This window comes from Sminthopsis crassicaudata, chromosome 1 (genome assembly GCF_048593235.1).
Source record: "Sminthopsis crassicaudata isolate SCR6 chromosome 1, ASM4859323v1, whole genome shotgun sequence".
In the NCBI taxonomy this organism is placed as follows: domain Eukaryota; kingdom Metazoa; phylum Chordata; class Mammalia; order Dasyuromorphia; family Dasyuridae; genus Sminthopsis; species Sminthopsis crassicaudata.
Genome location: NC_133617.1, coordinates 599,763,783 through 599,786,141, shown reverse-complemented (window position 1 = coordinate 599,786,141; position 22,359 = coordinate 599,763,783). Strand labels below are relative to the sequence as shown.

The 22,359-nt window shown below is 35.1% G+C and overlaps 1 long non-coding RNA gene across 1 annotated transcript in view; it reads left to right on the top strand.

Moving 5' to 3' along the window:
- The first annotated feature begins 37 nt into the window (after positions 1 to 37).
- LOC141555445 (uncharacterized) overlaps positions 38 to 22,359 on the top strand; it is a 75,597-nt gene continuing 53,275 nt past the window's right edge. Inside the window, exon 1 of the long non-coding RNA XR_012486194.1 lies at positions 38 to 99. This is a non-coding gene — a long non-coding RNA (uncharacterized LOC141555445). The remainder of the gene's footprint in view (positions 100 to 22,359) is intronic.

The window sequence follows — 22,359 nt, the reverse complement described above, 5'->3', positions numbered from 1 at the left end:
TTGGTCACGCTGTATGCTACTAACTTCTAGAGCTCTACGGAAGTGGAAGCATTTTTTTGTTCTCTCAGAGAGATCTTATCATAACCCAAACCCAGAAAGGTAAGAATAATTCCTATCCTCCCTGTATCTATTCTAATTTTTTCAGATGTTGTATTTGGTGATAATAAAAATCAGCATGAGAGAATGTTTGGATAATCTAGGGAGAGAATTGCCAGAATGTGAGCATTGACCAGTAAAGTAAATTAGCCATATTTGAAATCCTTAGGCAACCAAAAATCTTTCTGGTTATTCACATATTTAAACAGGTTGGCAATCATCTCTACAATACTTAACCTGAAATCCAAATTTAACATTCTTCAACATGCCAAGGAAAAAATTAATTGAATTCAACCTTAAATTCAGGATCATAATATTATAATCTGCATAATGAAATCAACAAGTCTTAATGAGGACTCTAGATTACCTTTAAACATTCTTACTGTTTTACTTGTTATGGAGAGGGGATATTGAGGGAAATGATAGGCAGGTATGAAAGAAAAGAGAAAAAAGAAAAGAAAAGAAAAAATCAATAAAACAAAAACCATACCAAATAAAATAAAAATTCATAGGGACACAGAAATATTTTGTTGCTACAGTGTTAGATTTAATATAGAACAACCTTTAAACCTTTAAAAAATAATCTAAGAGATGTTCATAGTTTCACATATAATGTTTTTTTCTTCTTTATATAGTAGAATATTTATGTATGTTTATAAGTTCATAATAAAAAAGAAAAAAATAATAAGCCTCACTTTAAGAAGATTAGGTTTATTCATTTTATGGCAGGTCAGAAGCTTTGTCCTTTAAATAACTTCTCTTATACTGTATACTTGTGTTTCTTTAGCTTTTGGAGTATCACTTTCAACAAAATGTGAATTTCCTTCCTGCTTTCATTGCTTCCTAGGATTTAAGTTTGATGTCCTACCCTTGCTTCACAAAAAAACATAATTTAAATTATTTGAAATGTCATAATAGTCTCACTGAAATACATGTTTTTAAATATCAATAACCATATTTTAATGCTAGATGAATCTAAGTCACACTTTCATAAGATTGCTATCCCATCTTCATGATAAGAGATGACACAGATTTATCTACATAGATAACACAGAATCTAGATGCCTTTGCTTTCTCCTTGAATGCTCTCTTTTCCTATATGAGACTATGAAACCCCAATTCTATGTCAACCAGATAATCTAACAGGGCTTTGTCATGAAGGCCATCACAATTCTGATAACTCAGTGGAGCTCAGCAAAGGACCAGAGATAAGGGTCTTCTCCAGCAATTCTAAGCTGGGCTGTAAGCATCTTTCCTGCCAGAGAAGCCACTTCCTACACACCCATCACACAACTGACTCTAAAAAGCCCTATTTCTCTTCCCTTCCTGTGTCTCTGACACTTTGATTACAGCACTGGCTCCATGGCTGTCTTCATTACATTTATTCCTCATCGTTCAATACCTTCTTTTCATAGACTCAATCATAAATCCACATTTTGTTTTGGCTCACTCTTTCCCTTTTCTCCTTCATTCACTAAACTCTTTCTTCTTCCTTCACAAGAACAGCTGGGCTTGGATTTCACTATAATCACTCTCAGGAGAATATATTGATATTTCTTTAACCCAGCAGATATTAAATAATTGTAAAGAGTTACATGAATGGTGTGATTTGCTCATCTAACTCTCTACCTTTCCCTAATATTCATTCATATTTATATATACCTCCAAGGTTTACGAAGTACTTTCTAAGAAGTAGATGGTACAACTATTATGATTCCCATCTTAGTGACAAGGAAATGGACTCCAAGAGGAAGGACTTGTTCATGGTCATAAAGAGCAAAGCAAAGATCCTGATCAGGTTCTCCTAATTTACTCTTTTCATAACACACAAAATTAAACTCCTTTTTATAATACACAGCCAAATCTTCATAGGGCCTACTATATTTATAAGTAATTAATTTATTAATACTTTGTCATTCATTCATTCAGCTATTTGGAATGTGTCCCTATCCTCACTTAGTCACATAGCCCTGTTCTAAAATACTCTATGACAATAGGTAATCTTCCCAAATGATAGTTTGGGCTGAACATAGTTTAAAAGAAATAATTTACTAATCTAAATTCTATTTTAGGATGATCTATTGGCTCACTGCGTGAGCCACTTGACCTACTTGGGGCTCACTCAAGCCCAGCAGGGAAACAACAAAAGCAGGCTCTCTCCAGGAAGCTATAATAGCATCAGAGCTAACATTTCCTAGTAAAAAGGATATTTCAGTTTCCATAGAATGAGAATCTGAAGTCATTATTTTGTTCTGGCTTTTTGGATGAGCCAATCATGTAGAATTATTGCTGAAATAAATAAAGGGATGGGAGGGAGAGGTGGTATGATTTTGGAATGCGCAATGGGAGAGAAGGTAGGAACTGCATAGTGACTCTCATATATAGCCCAGATCTCACTAGAATGCTGTGTCCATTCTGGTCTCTGTTTGAGAGAATGCTAAGCACTGGAAGATTAGGAAGGAGAAGTTATAAATACGGTTAGAAACATGAAGGAAAGTTAGAATAAACATGCTTGTTTCCATAACAAAAACCTATTAAATGCCAAGCCCTGGGATAGACAGTAGAAATACAAGGACAAAAAAAATGAAGCAGTCCCTGCCCTCAGAGAGCTTACCTTCTATCAGGGAAAACACCTTGTACACATATATATACCTATACAAAATATGTGCAAAATAAACCCAAGGTCCATTTTAGGGAGTTAGGCTGTAAAGGGAGTAAGCAGGTGGTGATAGTGATATTAAAAAAAAAAAGAAAGAAAGAAAACCAAGGGGCAACTAGCTGGCACAGTCAATAGAATACTGGCCTGAGTTCAAATCCAGCCTCAGACATTTAACACTCAGACCCTAAGCAAGTCACTTAACCCTAATTGCCTTAACAACAACAACAAACTCCAAACCAAAAACAAAAATAAATATATTTTTAAAATTGTTTGTCATTTAAAGCACCCTAAATTTTGCTTCCATTTAGAGTAATGAACAAATACCATGGAACAAAAAGACAGGATATAAGAAAGAAATGATGTAAAGGGGCAAAAATCTTGTCCAATAAAGGAAATGGATTAAAACTGAATCATAGGAGACTTTTGTTTGATTTTAAGGACTAAATTCGTCTCCCTTTCTAAGGGTTTTTCCTGTTCAGTGGAGAACAGATTAGAGAGGAAGCTTGTGGAAGGTAATGGTAACTGATTTAGAGGAGTCAAATAAGATCCTGAGATCTCTGGAATAAGCTGCCCGAATCCCAACTCTTTGGAGCTTGTTTTACAGACTTGGTTAAGACTGTCTGGCAATCTCATCAGTCAGAGAGTCTCAAGATGTAGACATATTGAAGTGGCATGCAACTCACCTGGAATGCAGTTTGTTAGCAGCAGGGGCCGTGATGCAAGAAAAGTTGGATGGCTTCTCAACAATTCTTTCCTCCCCTCCATTAATATTACTATTTTAAATGAAGACTAGATCACGGGAAGGATGTCCTGCTGGCACTTCAAATTCAACATACTCCAAAGAGAGCTCACCATCTCCTCCCAAAACCTGCACTCCCTCCCATTTTCATGATTGTTGATTTCCTCTGATGGCATCCGTCACCTAGATTCTGAGCTTCAGTCATCCTCGACTTTCTCACCCATCACTAATCAGGGACTGTCACTCTATTTTTAGAGCATCTCAGAGCCTTTCCCTCTCCTCTACTGGCACAGTCATTAGTTAGAATTATTATTTTATTAATTATTTTAATTGCCTATGATTTGGTCTCCTTTCTTCTCATCAAGCTCCCATCTAATTTATTTTTCATAATGCTACCTAATATATTGATCCAAGTAAGCCACTTCTTTGTTTGCAAACCTTCTTCCAAGGTCCAGCTCAGGCGCGATCAAAAGTGATCTTGTCCTATGCAATGTGTTCCTTACAGAATTTGATTCTCTCCTTTGGTATTTTTATATTCTAACATATATATATATATATATATATATATATATATATATATATATATATATATATATATATATATATATATGTTTGATCTTCTAATATGTAGCTTCTTAAACTGTGGGTTGCAACCCCACATGGAGTCTCTTAACTGAATGTGGAAGTCATGAAAGTATGATTTATATCAGTAAATGGTCAATTTTGTATATGTGTTTTATATATCTATATAAGAATTGATTGTATAAAATTTATTGGGTGAAAAGAGATCATGAGTAGTTTAAGCTGTACTCTAATAGACCATAAGTTCCTAGAGAAAAGGGGTTATGTTATTTTTCATCTTTATAACCCTAGTTCCTAGCACAGTTTTATACATACACATACACACACACACACACACACACACACAGACAGAGAGAGAGAGAGAGAGAGAGAGAGAGAGAGAGAGAGAGAGAGAGAGAGAGAGAGAGAGAGAGAGAGATTATATGTAATAGTTGAACTATCAGGTGGTATTGCTAGCCACAGTCTGATCTTACTAAGCAAAAAGAAGCTGATTAGATGTGATACGTGAGAAAGCCTAAGTTGACTGAAGCTCAGAATCCAGGTGACAGATGCCATCAGCAGAAATAAAAAATCATGAAAATGGGAGGGAGGACAGGTTTTGGGGAGGAGATGATGAGTTCTGTTTGGGGTATGTATGTTCTGTATGGGGCATCCTTCACATGATCTATTCTTCATTTGAAATAGTGATATTAATGGAGGAGAGGAAAGAATTCTATTGAGAAGCCATACAACTAAGCAAAAAGAAACTAATCCAGGGAGTCCCTCACTCACCCTGATATGTATTCCTTCCTCCTCAAAGAGCTGAAGCACAGGGAAGTACCTATAATTGTCAAAGACTGGATGGGTGATTTTCTATCATTTAGTTCTGTTTCTTTCCACTCAATAACACTCTTATTGGAGTGTGGTCTTTATGATTTTATCCAGTCAGTTTAGCTGTTTATTTCCCTACATTTCAGAGCCCTAGCCACATAGCCTTGGAGAATCAGAGTTAGCTCTCTATATAGAGAGACATTATACTTAACTGTGTCTGGTGGTATTTCTGCAGAGAAATAATAAAACAATATAATTCCTGAACCTTAGAATTATAGGAAAGGTACAGTTAACTTAGTTCTCCCAACATCCTCCCCACTTTCAATTTTTCCTTCTGCTAGTGGGTAAAGGGGTATAAGAAACACAACACAATTCCAACTGAAATTAGATTTTACATAATGTAGGACCAATTCATGTGAATCAAGAATCCTAGGTCTGTACTTTGATTCTTCCTTTTAACCTAGAGCCATAGACATGGAACCTGACACTAACAGAAAATCCTAATTGTCTGGTGTTCATGTGTGTATGTAACACATATGATAAATATGTTTGTACATGCCTATATATACACACAAATGTTACATGTGTACATTTACATGTACGTGTGTATATATTTATATGTATATTTTATTGCATTTCTGTGTATATGCATGTATATATGTAATTATTATATATTATATTTTATATATTATATGTATTTTAAATTTTATTTTATTTTTAATTTATAGAATAAAATAAGGCTCTTCAAAATATAATATGATAAAAAGATAATTATATCTGAAGCTACAAATCTGTTATGTATAACTTGCTATTCTTTTTTTTAAAATTACATGTAATTTTTTTTCTTTCCTCCCCTATGTATGTAGTATTTCTGATATATATATATATGTGTGTGTGTGTGTGTGTGTGTGTGTGTGTGTATACACAAAATTGACAAACACTTCCAATTATTCTTTACTTTTGCTAACTCATTGTTCATGAAACAGAAATGCAGTTAATGGAAGGCCCTAGCAAGGGCAGGTTAATATTTTCATCCCAACCTGGCATTTTCCTGTTTTTGAGACCTTCAGTTTAGATGTGCCACATCTCTCTCAATCTCTACCCTCCTCGCCTTTTGGTATAACATGCAGGGCCAACATGAGATATTGGATCTGTATTAGAATAGGTACTTAAAATTATTTTTGAAATTCTGAATTTGAGTCGAAAGTGAGAACCCTCACGTGTGTCATCATTATAGCTTTCAGGAGAGAACAATGTTGTGTTCCTCTAAACAGTTAATAAAAAGAGTAACACAATAGGTTTGCTGAATCCAATTTGGCCAACTCCCTTGGTTCTGCATTTGGAAATAGAGCCTTTTTTTTTTTTTTTTTTTTTTTTTGGCAGCTGCAGACAGAGCACAAAAGGTTAGGAAATAAAAGACTAATTTCAGTCTCATCACATGGAATCTGCAAATTATCCTTTGCCTTTAAAAGGAGGAATACTGACTGAGCTGTTGTAGGGCTCTAGAAATGGCTGCCTAATGAATACAAACAAACCAATTGTGATGAACCAGGTCAACACACAAAAAAATCACAATACATGCATATGCTTTTATGAAAAATAATTTTTCCAAAGAACATAATACCAGAGTGGCGTACTGACCCATCACTACTTACCTACCATGTTTAAGAATGCCTGTTTTCTATCTAATGTCATACTGGTTACAGAAGAGGAAAATGCATGTGTTCACTTTTAATTCTTTTACAGTTGATGCCAATACAGGCAAACAGGACACTACCTTCTAATTAAGGTACTTAGAAAAAAGGTTGTCCTATCCTTATACTAGTTGCTTGGTGCAGACATTGACTATGGATGAATCCAACTGCTAGAGATGATTACAGAGTAGTGAAAAGAGTAAGAGACTTTCAGTCTGGATAGAACACATTATTATCTGTTTGACCTTGAGCAAGCCTCTGGGTTTCCTAAGTCACAGAATAATAGAATTATTTAATTCAGTTCAATCAACATTTATTAAGCATTTACTTTGTAGAAGGCATTGTGCTCAATACTGAGGACACAAAAAAGAGGTGAAAGACCTTCAAGGCCCTTACAATCTAATGGGGGAGACAACACGAAAACAAATATATACAAAGCAAACTATATACAGGAAAAATAGGAAGTTATCAACCTAGGGAAGGCACTAGAATTAAGAGAAGTTGAGGAAGAGTTTTTTGTTTGTTTATTTTTTTAAGTGGTGACTTAAAATAATTATGATTTAGAACTGCAAGAGACTTAAGAAGCCATTGAATCCAGTCCTTTAGAGAGATTTCTACATATTCTACAGAATAGAAAACTGAGGAATAAAGGATTTAAATTACTTACTCCGGTCTCACTGCTTGTATTTGCATCTGAAGTGGGATTTGAAGCCAGTCCTATCATATCCAGTACATGAAGCTTTCTCTTATAAAACTTTGCTGTATTGTTTTGGGGATCATATGAGTTAACTTACAAAAAATATTGTACAAACATTGAAGCACTATATCAAAGTTAATTTTTACTTTTTTCCTCGTTAGCACCTTAGGGACAGCTTTCCTGCTGGACTTGTGATTTCACTGACACTGAAAACTCCTAAATGACTTCAGTGCTTCTACCAATGCAAGTCAGCACCTTTTGCAGTTTATAATATTATAGAGCTGACTAGAATACTGAGAAATTAAATATCTTGCCAGGGTCACAGAGTCTATATGTGTCAGAGACAGAATTTGAATTTGGTCTTGCTGACTCTCTAACCAAGCTGCCAACAGAAAATCCCCATTTATTTCTCTTGTGTTTTCAGATGCTAGAAACCAACTGTACCAAAGCTGTTATAAATTTTTTTTATTTTTCCTCAGTCATTAAAGCCATAGGGGGTGTGTATCCACATCTGCAGTAAAGTTTGTTTGCTAGTATTATTGGGTTTTTTTCCAGTTTAAGGAAGCAGAGTACACTCTGCCCCTTTTGAACATGACCTATCCATCCATCTAATGGAGAAAATGTGACAGAGCAGAACAGAACCACCCACCAATTGTTGGGTTTTTTCCTATCTATTCGTTGATCTGTCTTAATAATACGTTAGGTTTTCTCTGAAACTGTCACAACAAGAACATTTTTATAAGCCCAAAAGATGAACCAGTGATTACATTAGATGTCTGTTCCACACACTCTGAACCACACAAATCATATGAATAGCAACAAGTTTTGCAAAGTGCCTCAGACAGATTATTTTATTGGAGCCTCCTAACCTCACCATGAGGTAAGTGTTGTATGTATTCTTATGCTCACTGGGACTGGATATAACATCAGAGGACTTAGCTTTGCTATTTCTAATGTATGTGTGAATTCGGGCAAGTCACTGCAATCTCCCTTCTCGGTAAAAGGAAAGGGTTGGACTGGATGACCTTTAAGAGCTCTTTCAGCTCTAAATGTATGATCAGGGAGTGAGTACAACAGACAGACCACCAAGATTTTGAATCAGGATGACCTGAATTCAAATCTTACCTCAGATAGTTCCTATTGCTGTGTTTATATGGACAAGTTAATTAACTTCTGCTGCTTCAATTTTCTCATCTATAAAATGAGGATAGAGAAATAGGTGGTATAATGGATAGAGAGCACCATTTGGAGTCAGGAGGATGTGAGTTAGAATCGACACTGGGCAAGTCACTTAACTTTGACTGCCCCCCTACACACACACACACACACACACACACACACACACACACACTATGAAGATAATAATAGCACTTACCTTACAAAGTCATTCTAAAAATCAAAGGAGATTTTATGTGTGTGTGTGTGTGTGTATCATTTTGTGAATCATGAAGCATTACATAAATGCTAGCTGATATTATTTTTCTCCTAAGAAGAAAACCTGAGGCTAAAAGATAGAAAAACTAAAGTCTTTGCCCATGGTCACCCAGCTGCTAAATATCAGAAGGAGGATAGGAATCTCAGCTTCTCCACATGACAAGTCCAAAAAACTTCTACTTTGAGACCCCGTGCTGCCATTCTCAGATCACTTAGTCTGGATTGTTATGTTCAGCACACAGAAGTAGCCTATGCACTTTCCTTCACTATGTTTTCTCCCTCAGATGTTTTCAGAACACACACATGTAGCTCTCCTGCCTCCACGAATCTTGCATATTCCTTCATATAACATATTTTTCAGATATTTCCCCATACTTACTGCCCTCTCCCAAGTGTTCTCTAGTTGTTCATGACATTGTTGAAAGGTCTCTCTAAACTAGACACAACTCTCAGATGGACATCTAACAATGGGATTATTACCTCTCTTGATCTGCACATTCTAATAAATCTTTTAATGTAACCCAACAAAACTAGTCTAATAATACATCAGGATTTTTAACAACTGCATCACATTAATGGTGCACATTGAGATTATAATCAACTAAGAAGGCAAAGCTTGGGGCCAGTTGGGCCAAACTTCTTATGTACTTTTCTTAGAAGATCTTAAGATTCTGTGAAATATACATTTTCATTCTTCTATTATCATCCCCTTTTTAAAAGATTTCTTAAAGATTGCCAATAATAATTCTGCAATAGAATCTGTCATTGGATTTGCTATCCTGGGGCACAGAGAATTATGGAAAGTTAGGGTTGGAAAGGCCTTAGAGAAGATTAGAATCTAAAATCTCCACCTGAAAGATGAGAAGGCCAGTCGAGATATGTTTTAAAAATGTGTCAGGACCCAGGAATAGAACCCTGTGCCCATGTTTTTCCTACTACATCAAGAGATTTATGATTCTATTGAAATCAGCATCTTCCTCTACCAGGGCTGGTTGTCACCTCCCCTGGAACTTATTAGAACAAGAAGTTAAGTAACTTTTACCCATCATCAAATAGCTAGGGTATGTCAGAGGCAGGATTTGAACTTGGTACCACCTGGGCTCTGAGGCCAGCTGTCTGTCTACTAGATCATGCTGCCTCTATATTGAGTTGCAACCTCATTACAATTATTTAGGTGTTCTCTTTAATGCTGAGCTTCAATACTCTCTTAATAATGTTTGCCTAACAAGCTCCATAATTGTGGGCAAATTAATTGCTCTTTCAGCCTCTCTTTCCTCATCTTTAAAGGGAAGATAATAATACTCATACTACTAACTTCTCAGTGTTTCTGTGAGAACAGACTTTTGTAATCTTAAAGGGCTATAAAAGTGTGAGTTGGTCTCCTTATAATTCAATCTATTTTATAGATTGTTCTCCATGGTGACAAAGATAAAACCAAAAGTTTCTCATTTCTTCTCTCTCTACCCTCTCTATCATTTTCCTCAAGCAATTATCCCAGACTTTTTTGTTAATCCTCTTGTTATATAGTTTAAATTGTTATATAGTTTAAATTTTTTTTAAAAAGTTTTGTTAACCTGTTGCTATTATCCAATTATACTTTTTTTGTTGTTCTTGGATTTTTGGTAGGCACCATTTTCCTACTCTGATTCTAATATTAATTTGTGTATAAAAACAAAAGGCATCAATAAGAACTTAAAACAATTTTTAAAAGAAAAAATAAAACAAGCAATGGTCCAGTATAAAGAAATCTCAACTAGCCAGTTAACTTCTAATTGAACACATATGTTTCCAGACAAAGCATTAATTCTGGAATTAATTTAAATCCAATCTCTGTCACTTACATCTGTCACGATCTCTCTGGATCACCGTTTCCTTATTTTCAACCTCAGTTGTAGACACTCTTTCCAGTGCCAGCGATCATGTTGAACTGCTTAGCATTCAAAGTCTTTCATATCCTAGACCTCCTCTACCTTTCCAGTCTTATGTCCCAAAAGGTACTCTTCAATACAGGGACACTAGTCTCCTGGATGTTCCACAAAATAAACAAATAAATACATACAACTCCATCTCTTGGCTCCCAGAATTCTTCCCATTTCTGTGAGAACAGAGCTTTGCAAATCTTAAAAGGCTATAAAAGTATGAGTTGTTCTTCTTATAATTCAATCCATTTTATAGATTGCTATCTGTGGTAAAGAAGATAAAATTAAGAGTTTCTCATTTCTGCTTTCTCTCTGCCCTCTGCCATCTTCCTCAAATAATTATCCCAGCCTTTCCTTATTAAGCTCTTTGTTAAAGTATAGCTACTCCCTCAGCTAAAAATCATCTATCAGAAACCTTCCCTAACCTCTCTTTATTCTAGTGCCTATACTCTTTTAAATTGTTTCCTATTTATCCTGTATATACTTTGTATATATTTATTGAAACATTGTCTCTCTTTAGATTGTAAACCCCTTAAAGGCAAGGACTATATTTTGCCTCTTTTTATATCCCCAGCACTTGGCTGGCACATAGAAGATACTTAAATGTTTTCTGATTCATTGACTGATTGAATTTAGACCTACAGTGAGAGGCAAAATATAGCCCTTGCCTTCAAGGAGTTTACAGGAAGAAATTGAGATGAGACATTTCAAAGGAGGAATTGACTGGACTAAGTCACTGATTGTACTCCAGGGAAGGAGAGGTAAAATTGCCTCTAAGGTTTCAAAGTCAATGAAGAAAACTTATTGTAGGGTAACTAAGTCCTGTTTCTCTTCTCACCAATATATCCACTACAATGATCATCAGTGGATAAGCAAGTCCCTGTTTTACCTCTGTACCTAAGGCTCTGAAACTTGGAAAGTGGGAAAGGCAACAGAATCTGGTAAGCTTATTAAATTCCTGGGAACTAGGACAAAGTTGTTTCCTACAGTCTGCTCCTTGGGGCTTTTCCCAGGCTAATTTATGTGATGCAAGCTTTGAGGGTTCATCTACTCTCCTTACTTTGAAGATAATTTCATATGCAAATAATTTTCAGAGGTAGAAAATTCTTTCATAGATTCAAACTATGGTTTTCATGGGAGGTAGAATATTATTGCAAACAAACAGCACTAGTTATGTGTGGGTGGGGCAATAGTGATGGTCCCTAATAAATGTATTGTGAGCAGTTGTCAGAGTCCTGAAAGCATTATATGAGAAAGCTAAGAGCTAAGAAGACACTTTTACAAGCTCAACACATCAGAGTTTGGTTGTCGAGTGGAATTTGGACAAGGCAGGCAGTAACCAGACAACTTGATTGTTAACTTGGGTCAGAAATAAGAATAATTCCCAAAGATCTCCATGAGTATTTAGATATGGTAGACACCTTAGAGAATGTTTTAGTGCAACCAATTCAATTTACAATGGAACAAATTATTTCCAAGTCTGGAAGAAGCTGTTTTCCAAAGATAACACAGCTAATAGGGAATAGAGCTAGGGTTCAAATATAGATCTTGTGTCTCCAGATAGAAAGTGATGCTTTCCTTAACATGCCTCCTTTGCCAAATCATTGTGATGTTGATTTTGTTTTTCTTCTAAGCCATTATCTATTATTGAGTACTTGAAAAAAAAATCTAACTTAACATGCCTGAACCTATAGATTAAGGGCTAACTAGAAGGAAATAACTTGAAGGTCATAAAAATGATGACTGTCAAACATTTCAGGATATAACTGTTCCAATTAAGGCTTGAAATTTGGTAATACTATGTTCATTTACTGGTCCATGAATGTAAGCCATGAAGCTAAGTATATGCAAGCCAATAAAAGATAGTAAGGCAGGCAGTGGCTCACTAGCACTGTGCCTGGAATCAGAAGACCTGAGTTCAAATGCCGTATCAGATATTTCCTATCTGTGTGAGTCTGCCTGAAAAAATGAATCCAATGGAGAAGGAAATGGCACCCCACTCTACTACTTTTCCCAAGAAAACTCCAGATGTGATCACAAAGAATCAGGCCAACTGAAATGACTGAACAACCACAAAAACACATGTACAAAAATATTCATAAAAGCACTAATATGGTAGCCAAAAAGATGGAAACAAAGGGATTATTATTTAATTTAGGAATGACAATGAAGAGTAACATATGAAGGTGTGCTACTGAACCATGCATAAGAAATGATAAATATGGGGCAGCTAGGTGGTGCAGTGGATAGAGCACCAGCCCTGAATTCAGGAGGACCCGAGTTCAAATTTGGTCTCAGACACTTAACACTTCCTAGCTGTGTGACCCTGGGCAAGTCACTTAACCCCAGCCTCAGAAAAAGGAAAAAAAAAAAAAAAGAAAGAAATGATAAATATGAAGAAATCAGAAAAACATGGGAAGACATCTGAACTGATGCAAAGAGGAAGAAAATATGCACAATGATTACAATCATAAATAAAAAGATACACAATAGTTACAATGATCAATAAATAAAAAGAAAACTAAAATGAAGCAAAAGAAAGGTATGATGATAATTAGCAGTCAACCCTGAGAAAAGATGAAGAAATATACCTTCTTACTTTGAATAGAAAGGTAAAGTATTCTGGGTCGGCATAGTATATATATAAAGTCAAATTATTGTCAGTTAATACAGCTAATTTGCCCTGCCCCCTTTTTAAGGAAAAGTTCAATTAAATTCAATTTAAAAAAAAGAAATTTAAAAGAGAAAAATAAAATGAGCTTTGAGCAAATATACAAGATTCACAAGAAATAGTTGACATTTTTTTTAACTGAACACTGATCAGGAAAAGTAACAGGAGAATCCCAGCACTGGTTAGAATCTAATCAAACACAATCTTTGTCACATACTACTTACATGATTTTGAGTTAGTCACTAAGGCAAGCTCTAAATTGATTTAAAGTTGAAATAGCCCTCAGAGTCTATCAGGACCAAATACCTAATTTTACTATTGAAGAAACTAAAGGCCATGGAGATTAAATGAATTGTCTAAAATCACATAGGTTGTAACAGGGGCAGAGATCTATGATTCTGTGATCAATTTTTAAATTTAGAAGAATGATTACTTCATCTTTCCAATCACATAATAGATAAATCTCATGCACCTCTCGGCCTCAACTTCTACATTTGTAAAATGAAAGGGTTGGACTAGGTGATTTCTTTTTTTTAGATCTTTCTGGGCCTAATTTTTTTATATTTTCAGGTTTTCATGTGACAAATTCACAATTCTCTTTGACAAAAGATAGATTTATTTAGGGGAAGAGGTTACAGATAAAATGAAGTGATACAATAGACACCAGGAATGGTAAATATGAAGTAGAGTTGGGAGAGCATATAATTAGACTAACCAAAGTTATCCAGAGTAAGGAGAAAGATGCCATTAGAGTCAAAGCATTACGATGAGGGAGAATAACCTGATAATGGACTTAGTCCTGAAAAAAAGTTAGCAAAGATCTTCACCACAACCAGATCTTTTATAGAGGAAATATAGCTCTGAGGTTTCTAAGGCATAAAAGTGTTAATTCAAGAAGGAAGGTCAAAGAGCTAGATGGGATGTACCTGGCACACCAGGTCCCAGGAGGACTTATCTAAAGATGCACTAATCAATTTCTCAAAGATTGTTTAAGAATGCACAGAGATTTGGGGAACAAAGAAGTTTTATCTTCACAATCACTCTACTGAAATAGAATATTGTCATTGAAATTAGTTATATCTGATAATAACCAGATAGGATTCTTCCTGGCAGAGAGGTAGTTCACATCACTCTGAAAGTTTTAAAGTGTTATATAAATGCTGCTGATAATGATGATTACTATTATCATTGTTGTTATTTCTATTGACAAGTGCTTAGGAGCCCTAAGAATGTGTGTTGACTCTGTTGCTTAGTGTGAAGGATACAATGACATCTCTCTAAACAAGTGAATTCATTGCCTGGAGACTGAGACGCTATGGGCTGTGACATATAGAGGTTATTAATTTGAAGCCATTAATTCTCACCAGTAAGTGATTGATTACACTGGCATTTATAGTGATGTTTAGCAGTTCCAGAGAATAGTACATTAGAAAGTACAATAGAAAGAGTACATGAAAGAGTACCAAAATTCAATTGACAAGTATTTATTAAATTATAATTTCATGCCAGGAACTAAGTAGAGTTGATAGATATAAAGATAAAAGTAAAATAGACTCCATTTTTGAAGAGTTTACATTCCAACAGGGGAGGCAATATCTATCTCTCTTTCTACTATCTATCTCTATGAATAATATGAATATGAATAATATACATACACATATACACATTGTATATATGTATAACTAGAGAAGAATACAAGATAACTTAGAAGGGGAAGGCACTACTACATGGGAAGACCAAATAAATCCTACCAGGATAAGGGCCATTTGAAAAGAGAATTGAAGGACACCAAAGATTTGGTAAAGATCAGATTAGTAGAGTCAGAGAAGTACCATGGTTTACATCCTTTATGTCTGGATGTTCAGTGTTCATTCAGAGAGAGCTCCATATTGTTTTTAGCCCACATTGCATTTATTGTTGTGAAGAGCAGAAAAGGATAAAGCTTGGGCACTGGATCTAGTTTACAGCTGCCTATAGGAATAATATCATCTGAGCTTGCTTTTGATTTCTGCAGTTTGCCACTATGGATCACTAGTTAGATAATACTCCACATAAGAACCAGTAAAAGTAAGAAGAGTGAAAACAAAATACACAATGACCACAATATTAAAAACGGAATCTCTCCTCTCCTTTGTGGCTATATTCCTTGAAATTGATAAATGCACCTTTCCTGCCAGAGAGCCTGGCCTTGATCACAGCTGCCACTGGACATGGAACGACTAGATCCCTTCTTCTCACCCCTTTTGTCCACTCATTCAATAAAGTGCACTCCCTGAGAACCAAAAAAAAAAAAAATTTTTTTTGATAAATGCCTCTACTTTCTGTCTTCTTAATCCAAAACAATCTAATTTCCTGTCTCATCATTCTACCAAAACTACTTTCTTCAAAGTTACTAAGAATTTCTTAATCGCCAAATCCAAAGGCTTTTTCTCAATCCTCAACTTCTCTACAATCTTTTATATTGCTGATTGCTGTCTCCTTCTTAATACTCTCTTCCACTTTGCTTTTGGGGAGTATACTCTTCTGTTTCTCCTTCCATCTATATGACCACTTTCCATTCTCCTTTGCTAGATCCTCATCCAGATCAAGACCACTATCCATCAAGACCTCTAACAATAAATATCATTCAGTATTCTATAGTGGGCCCTCTTCTTTTCTCCCTCTATAGCTGGTAATCTCATCAGCTCCCATGGGTTTAATTATCATTCTTATGTTAATGATTCTCAAATATACCTGTTCTGCTGCAACCTCTCTACTCACCTCTAATCTCACATCTTCAACTACCTTTCAGACATCTCAAACTGGATGTCCAGTAGACATCTTAAGCTCAAAGTATCAAAATAGTATTAATTTACTTTCCTTTTAAATCCTCCCAATTTCCCTCTTAGTATGGGGGACACTACCACCTTACAGTCTCCCAGGATCACAACCTAGGAGTCATCCTTTATTCCAGACTCTCACCCCTATAGCCAATCTAATGTCAATATCTATTGATTTCACTTTTGTAACATCTTCTGAATGTACCTTCTCTCCTCTGACATTACCACTGTTCTGGTGCAAGTCTTCATCACCTCACATTAGGATTACTGCAATCACCTGCTGGTGAGTATGTCTGCTTCAAGTGCCTCATTATTCAATTTATTCTCCCTTCAGCCACCAAAATGATTTTCCCCAAACACAGGTCCAACCCTGTCACTCTCATATTCAGTAAAATCCAGTGGCTCTCAATCATTCTATCACCTCCAAGATCAAATAGAAAATCCTCTGTGTATTGAACGCTTTTTGTAACCTAATCCTTCCAACTATTCTGATTTTCTTATATGTTACTCCTCAGCAAGATCTTTTCAATCCTGTGACCTCTGGCCTCTGGGATGTTCCTCAAACAATCTTCTAAGCTCCAGGAATTTTTTCTAGTTGTCCCATAATCTAGAATGTTTTTCCTCCCCTCTTAACCTGCCGACTTCCCCCGTCTTTCTTTACATCCCAACGATAATATTATCTTCTGCAGGAAGCCTTTCCCCATCCTTCTGAATTCTGTTGCCTTCACTCTGTTAATTATTTTGCATTTAACAAATATATAGCTTGAACATATTTGTTTACTTATCATTCCCCCATTAGATTGTAAAGTCCTTGAGGGCAGAAATTATCTTTTGTATCTTTTTAAGTGTCAGGAAACTAGTATTCAATTAATTGAATTAATCTATGTTTTATTGGTTGATCAAAACTAACCACTTTGGTTCATAAGAAGAGATCTAAAAATATAACTCTTTTCTGACAAGGTGGTGAATACTGTATATGTTGTTAGACTTGACTTATGTTTTTGTTACTTTTATCTAAACACTCCCTCCCTTTTTCTCTCTCTTCCTCCCTTCCTACCATCTTTCTCCCAATCATTCCTCATTAAAGGGATTACTTTCTGAGGAGGAAACAGAGGGATATACTGGGAAGTGTAAAGAGAAAAATATATAAATAGTATTTAAATATTATAATTTAAAATTACTACTACAATTGTAGTTATTTTTAAATATTTATTTAAATAATAGCAAGTGAATTAAATGGGAACTATGAAAAAGAGAAAGGGAAGGAAGGAAGGAAGGAAGGAAGGAAGGAAGGAAGGAAGGAAGGAAGGAAGGAAGGAAGGAAGCAAGGAAGGAAGGAAGGAAGGAAGGAAGGAAGGAAGGAAGGAAGGAAGGAAGGAAGGAAAGAGAGAGATAGGAAGAAAGGAGGAAAGATAAAAAAAGAGAAAAGAAAAGGTGATTGCAGTAATCCTAATGTGAGGTGATGAAGACTTGCACCAGAACAGTGGTAATGTCAGAGGAGAGAAGGTACATTCAGGAGATGTTACAAAAGTGAAATCAATAGATATTGACATTAGATTGGCTATAGGGGTGAGAGTCTGGAATAAAGGATGACTCCTAGGTTGTGATCCTGGGAGACTGTAAGGTGGTAGTGTCCCCCATACTAAGAGGGAAATTGGGAGGATTTAAAAGGAAAGTAAATCAATACTATTTTGATACTTTGAGCTTAAGATGTCTACTGGACATCCAGTTTGAGATGTCTGAAAGGTAGTTGAAGATGTGAGATTAGAGGTGAGTAGAGAGGTTGCAGCAGAAAGAAAGAAAGAAAGAAAGAAAGAAAGAAAGAAAGAAAGAAAGAAAGAAAGAAAGAAAGAAAGAAAGAAAGAAAGAAAGAAAGAAAGAAAGAAAGAAAGAAAGAGGGAGGGAAGAAGGGAGGGAAGAAGGGAGGGAAGAAGGGAGGGGAGAAAGGGGAGGAAAAAAGAAAAGAAAAGAAACAAAGGAGGGAGGGAACAAAGGAAACATACAAAGAAAATTTCTCCACTATTCCATTAGGGACAATTTAATCCCCCCACCACTCTGTCAACAAATTTGCCTACAATTCCTCTATGGCAGAATTCTGCTGAGCACATATAACTCAGGATTACTGGAAAGAATGTTGAGCACAATGTTATATATAAGGGAGAGAGAGATGGAAGAGCTTTGGATAGGAAAGAGTTTTCTTCAGAGAGAAAGAGATTGATATGTTCCAGATTCTCTTTGGGACCAACTCTAAATATGTAGAGAGAAAGAGAAAAAACAGTCTTGGAAGGGAAACAAACAAACAAACAGAATAGAAAAAAGAACAAAATCAAAAGATTTTCAACATGTTTCTGATTTCCAGCTTACCTCCCCTCTCTGTAGACTTTGGAAATTTTCCCTGTGGGTTAAAATTAGAGCTTCTTTTTTGGTAGAGTTGAGATTTTATCTCAGTCCTATCTAAAGAGCTCATTTAATTTTGTGTATTTTTGGCATCTTTTAATCAGTATAATTTCTCCAGTTTTTGTTTGCTATTTTCTTGGATAAATGGGTTTACTCATTATTTACTACTTGTGATAATCAGTAAGCAGGAGCCATGAGCAGAAAATCAAAGGTAGGTCTTCATTTGAATATGTCTTCCCCTATGTGTGTGGTAAAAGAAAGGGCATGGGAGAAGACAATTTGGATAAGAAGTGGCCAAAAGGAAGTGAAAGTTTTCAGATAGAAAAGTAGGAAGCATGAAGAAAGTGGGAAGAAAAATGAAGCTTCTAGGCAAGGGTAGCCAGAAATGACATGGAACAAGGCAAGGAGACTGTTAACAACAGAACACCAAGAAGTGTTAGAAGCTGGCCTGAAACTGCAGAAATCCCACTAACTATGGTGTCAGACAGAAAGTTATGGAGTTACAGGATCATGATGAAGAAAAATTACACAGACCAATAGAGAGAGTGTTCCCTCCCTGGGGAAGGAAGAAGGTAGTTGACATTGATAAAACTTGGACCTGCAAATTGGACCTGTGTTGTACACAAGACAGAGGCTCACTAGTTGATACTACAGCCTGTATCTAGGACCTAGGACTGTAACTAGACTTTTAGAGGTAAGGGAAACTAGTCATTGGAAGAGAAGTTTTATTGCCTTGGAGCTAAGAAACTCGTCCCTTCCTTTTCTTTACATGCCTTTAATAAATCTGATCTATGTTCACTGCCTTGGTAGCCTCAAGGCTTGCAGAAAGTTAAGACTTTTTTAGAGATCTAAACCAAATTCAGAAATTCTCAGATAAGATTTCCAAGTGAAAAATAAATGATGGAAGTTAATATTAATAGTCCGCAAGAGGATACCTGAGCTCTCTGTCAAATAGGGCTAGGACCCAATTGACAGAGAGATTTCATGAATAAAATATGTTACCTAAGCCAGGAATTTATCATCAAAATTTTTATGTGAAGATAAAGACTACTGTATCTGATGCAAAAAATAATAACCATCTCAGAAAGGATTTTGGTTCTATTTAAACTTATACTATTATCCAGGATTGCCTCTAGAGTATGCAGGTCCCTTGAAATTTTTTCCCCTCAGGGAGGCCCAATCTTCATAAAAACAATTTGATTTAAAATATATTATAAAATCCATTGGCCTATGTAAGAAATACTGATTTATCAATGAAAATTTAAGAGAATTGACTTACAATAGTGGTGTCAAACTCAAATCAATATGAATGGATCCCTATGAGTCACATATTGACTTAGAAAAGCATAAATCATCAATTATTATCTATGCTGCATTGTATTTTTGAATTTTGTTAAAATATTTCTCAATTATATTTTTAATCTTATTCCAGCACTTGAGAATTTTGTAGGCCTCTGCAATTTAATGCCTACATTGTGACTTAAAACATTGAACTGTATGTAGCCAAAATGACTGTCTTAATTTAAACTACTATATTAAATCCCATGGAGTATGTAAGGTGACTAAGAAAAGGTGAACTCTCCCTCCCATCCCCCCAGCTATTCACAATACTATTTGTCAGATATTACAGAAAAACACTATCTTGCTTATGGTCCTTAATCACAACACAAATGCCCATAGCTTCATTTCAGAAAGTATTTGCAACACATAATAGCTGATACTCATAAATTAAAATATATCAAAAAGCCTACTATCATTCACCAATATTACCTACTCCAAGAAAAACTGAAAATGTTGCCTATTTTTGCAACAGCATTTGAAATGAAATAGATAATTTTCAAAACAATCTTCTATCTTAGATTAAAGCTTATATTATATTATAAGTAGTATAAATAAATCAGAGAATAAAATATCAACATGATCTTTATATTTTGTAGTACTTTTAAAAAATCTTAAATACAATAACTCATTTTTGAAATTAAATTAAAAGCACTTTCATTAAATTTGCAAAATTATAATTTAAGAAAAAAATTAAGTAGAACTTATTTCAATCATTGAACAATAAAGTCTTGTTTTGGACATTAATACAAACTGATATAAACATAAAAAGTACAAAATAAAATATTCTGATCTATATACAAACTACCAAGCCTTTGATATGATGTCATACTACAGATAATACTATCCTGTACAAAATGATAAGAAAGTGTTCATTCATACTTAATGGCAGCCATTGATCTGATTTCTCTCTCTAGACAGAAGAATTTTTGAATTTAAATTTATACTAACTACTATAACATTAAGAATTATAATATATTTTAAAATAAATTTAAAAGAAAATAGTGACTTATTTTTGTGAATTATTAAAGATTGAGAGAAGTAATTCATTTGGACTCCTACCAGATGCCAATCAGTATTAATCAACTTGATAGAATCATATCAAAATTCTATATTTAAGGCCTCAGAGTTCTAAGTTGCATATTGTAAGTTCACTTGTTTAATTATAGGAAGTTAACTAGAGGCCTTCCACCCTTATTTTGCCTTGTCATTGTGAACAAGTCCTGTGGGGCAGAGATCACAACTACGTGGAAAGTTCCTCAAATTTTTTTTGTACTTTTGGACCAATTCCTTGTCCAATAAGAGCAGAAGATCATCTTATGACCACTTAACTCACTGACTGTGGTATTTCTTCTATTCAAATTAAGTAGAAGACTGTCCATCTTGTATAGAGATATTCATTACTTCACCCTACTTATGACTCTGCTGTTATATTTTGCTTAGGTTAGCTTATGCATCACATGTCAATCAATGGAATTATTCTGTATTTGGTAGAGCTGTTCCAGAATGACTGGACAACTAGTCCTAAAAGCAGGATCCTGAAAGGAGGAGACGTCTCAGATCATGAGGAAGATCTAAGTTCCTCTTCATTAAAGGGGATCATGGACCCAGTAAAGTGCCATTGATTGAGTTCTGCTTCAATTTCTTTTAATATAAATGGTATAATTTTAATCCTTGTAGCTTTGCATATAAATTAAAATTCAAATAAAATTATTTTATAATTTTTTTTAACAAATATCTTATTATTAATTATTATTATTATTAAAGAAGTGCCAATCAAGTCTTGGCCTGGCCATCTATTATTCTCTATTCTTATCAACTCACCTCTTTTCTTTTTTTAGTAAAACTTGTCTTTAAGGATTCACAATTTACATGTAGAAGTCATCACTAGTCATGGGCAGCATCTTTCCATCACCTGTTGGGTCAATTGCCATTTTTCCAAATTGTTTGTTTGTTTGTTTGTTTTTTTCCCATCACAGTTTTTCTTGAGCAATTTGTGTCTTGACATTGTCCTCAGTATAACCTACTAAGCACAATAATAATAAATGTTCTTATTGTCTCCTGTAAGCTCCTTGAGGGCAAGGATGGTACTTTTTTCTTTGCAGTATAGAAGCGTGTTTTAAGCCTGTAAATGCATCAGATATCCTGTTAAGTGCTGGAGATACTAATGCAAAAGACTGACCTCAAAGTGCTCACATATTCCTAGTTCACATATGATTAATACAGATTATTTTTAAAATAAATACACATTATTTGGAAGAATCTAGAAAGACCTCTTGAAGGAAATGGCACTTGAATTTCAATTCCAGGGGTATTAAAGGTTCAAGAGACTGAGGTCAGGAGGGAAGAATTCCAGGCCTATACAAAGATGGACATGAAAAGAAAAAGGAATATATATGTATATTATGTGGATGTATATATCTATATACACATATATGCAATACAATTATAAAGACAAACAGAGTGGGGTTGGGGAGAGGGAAAAAAGGAAAAAGGGAGAGAGA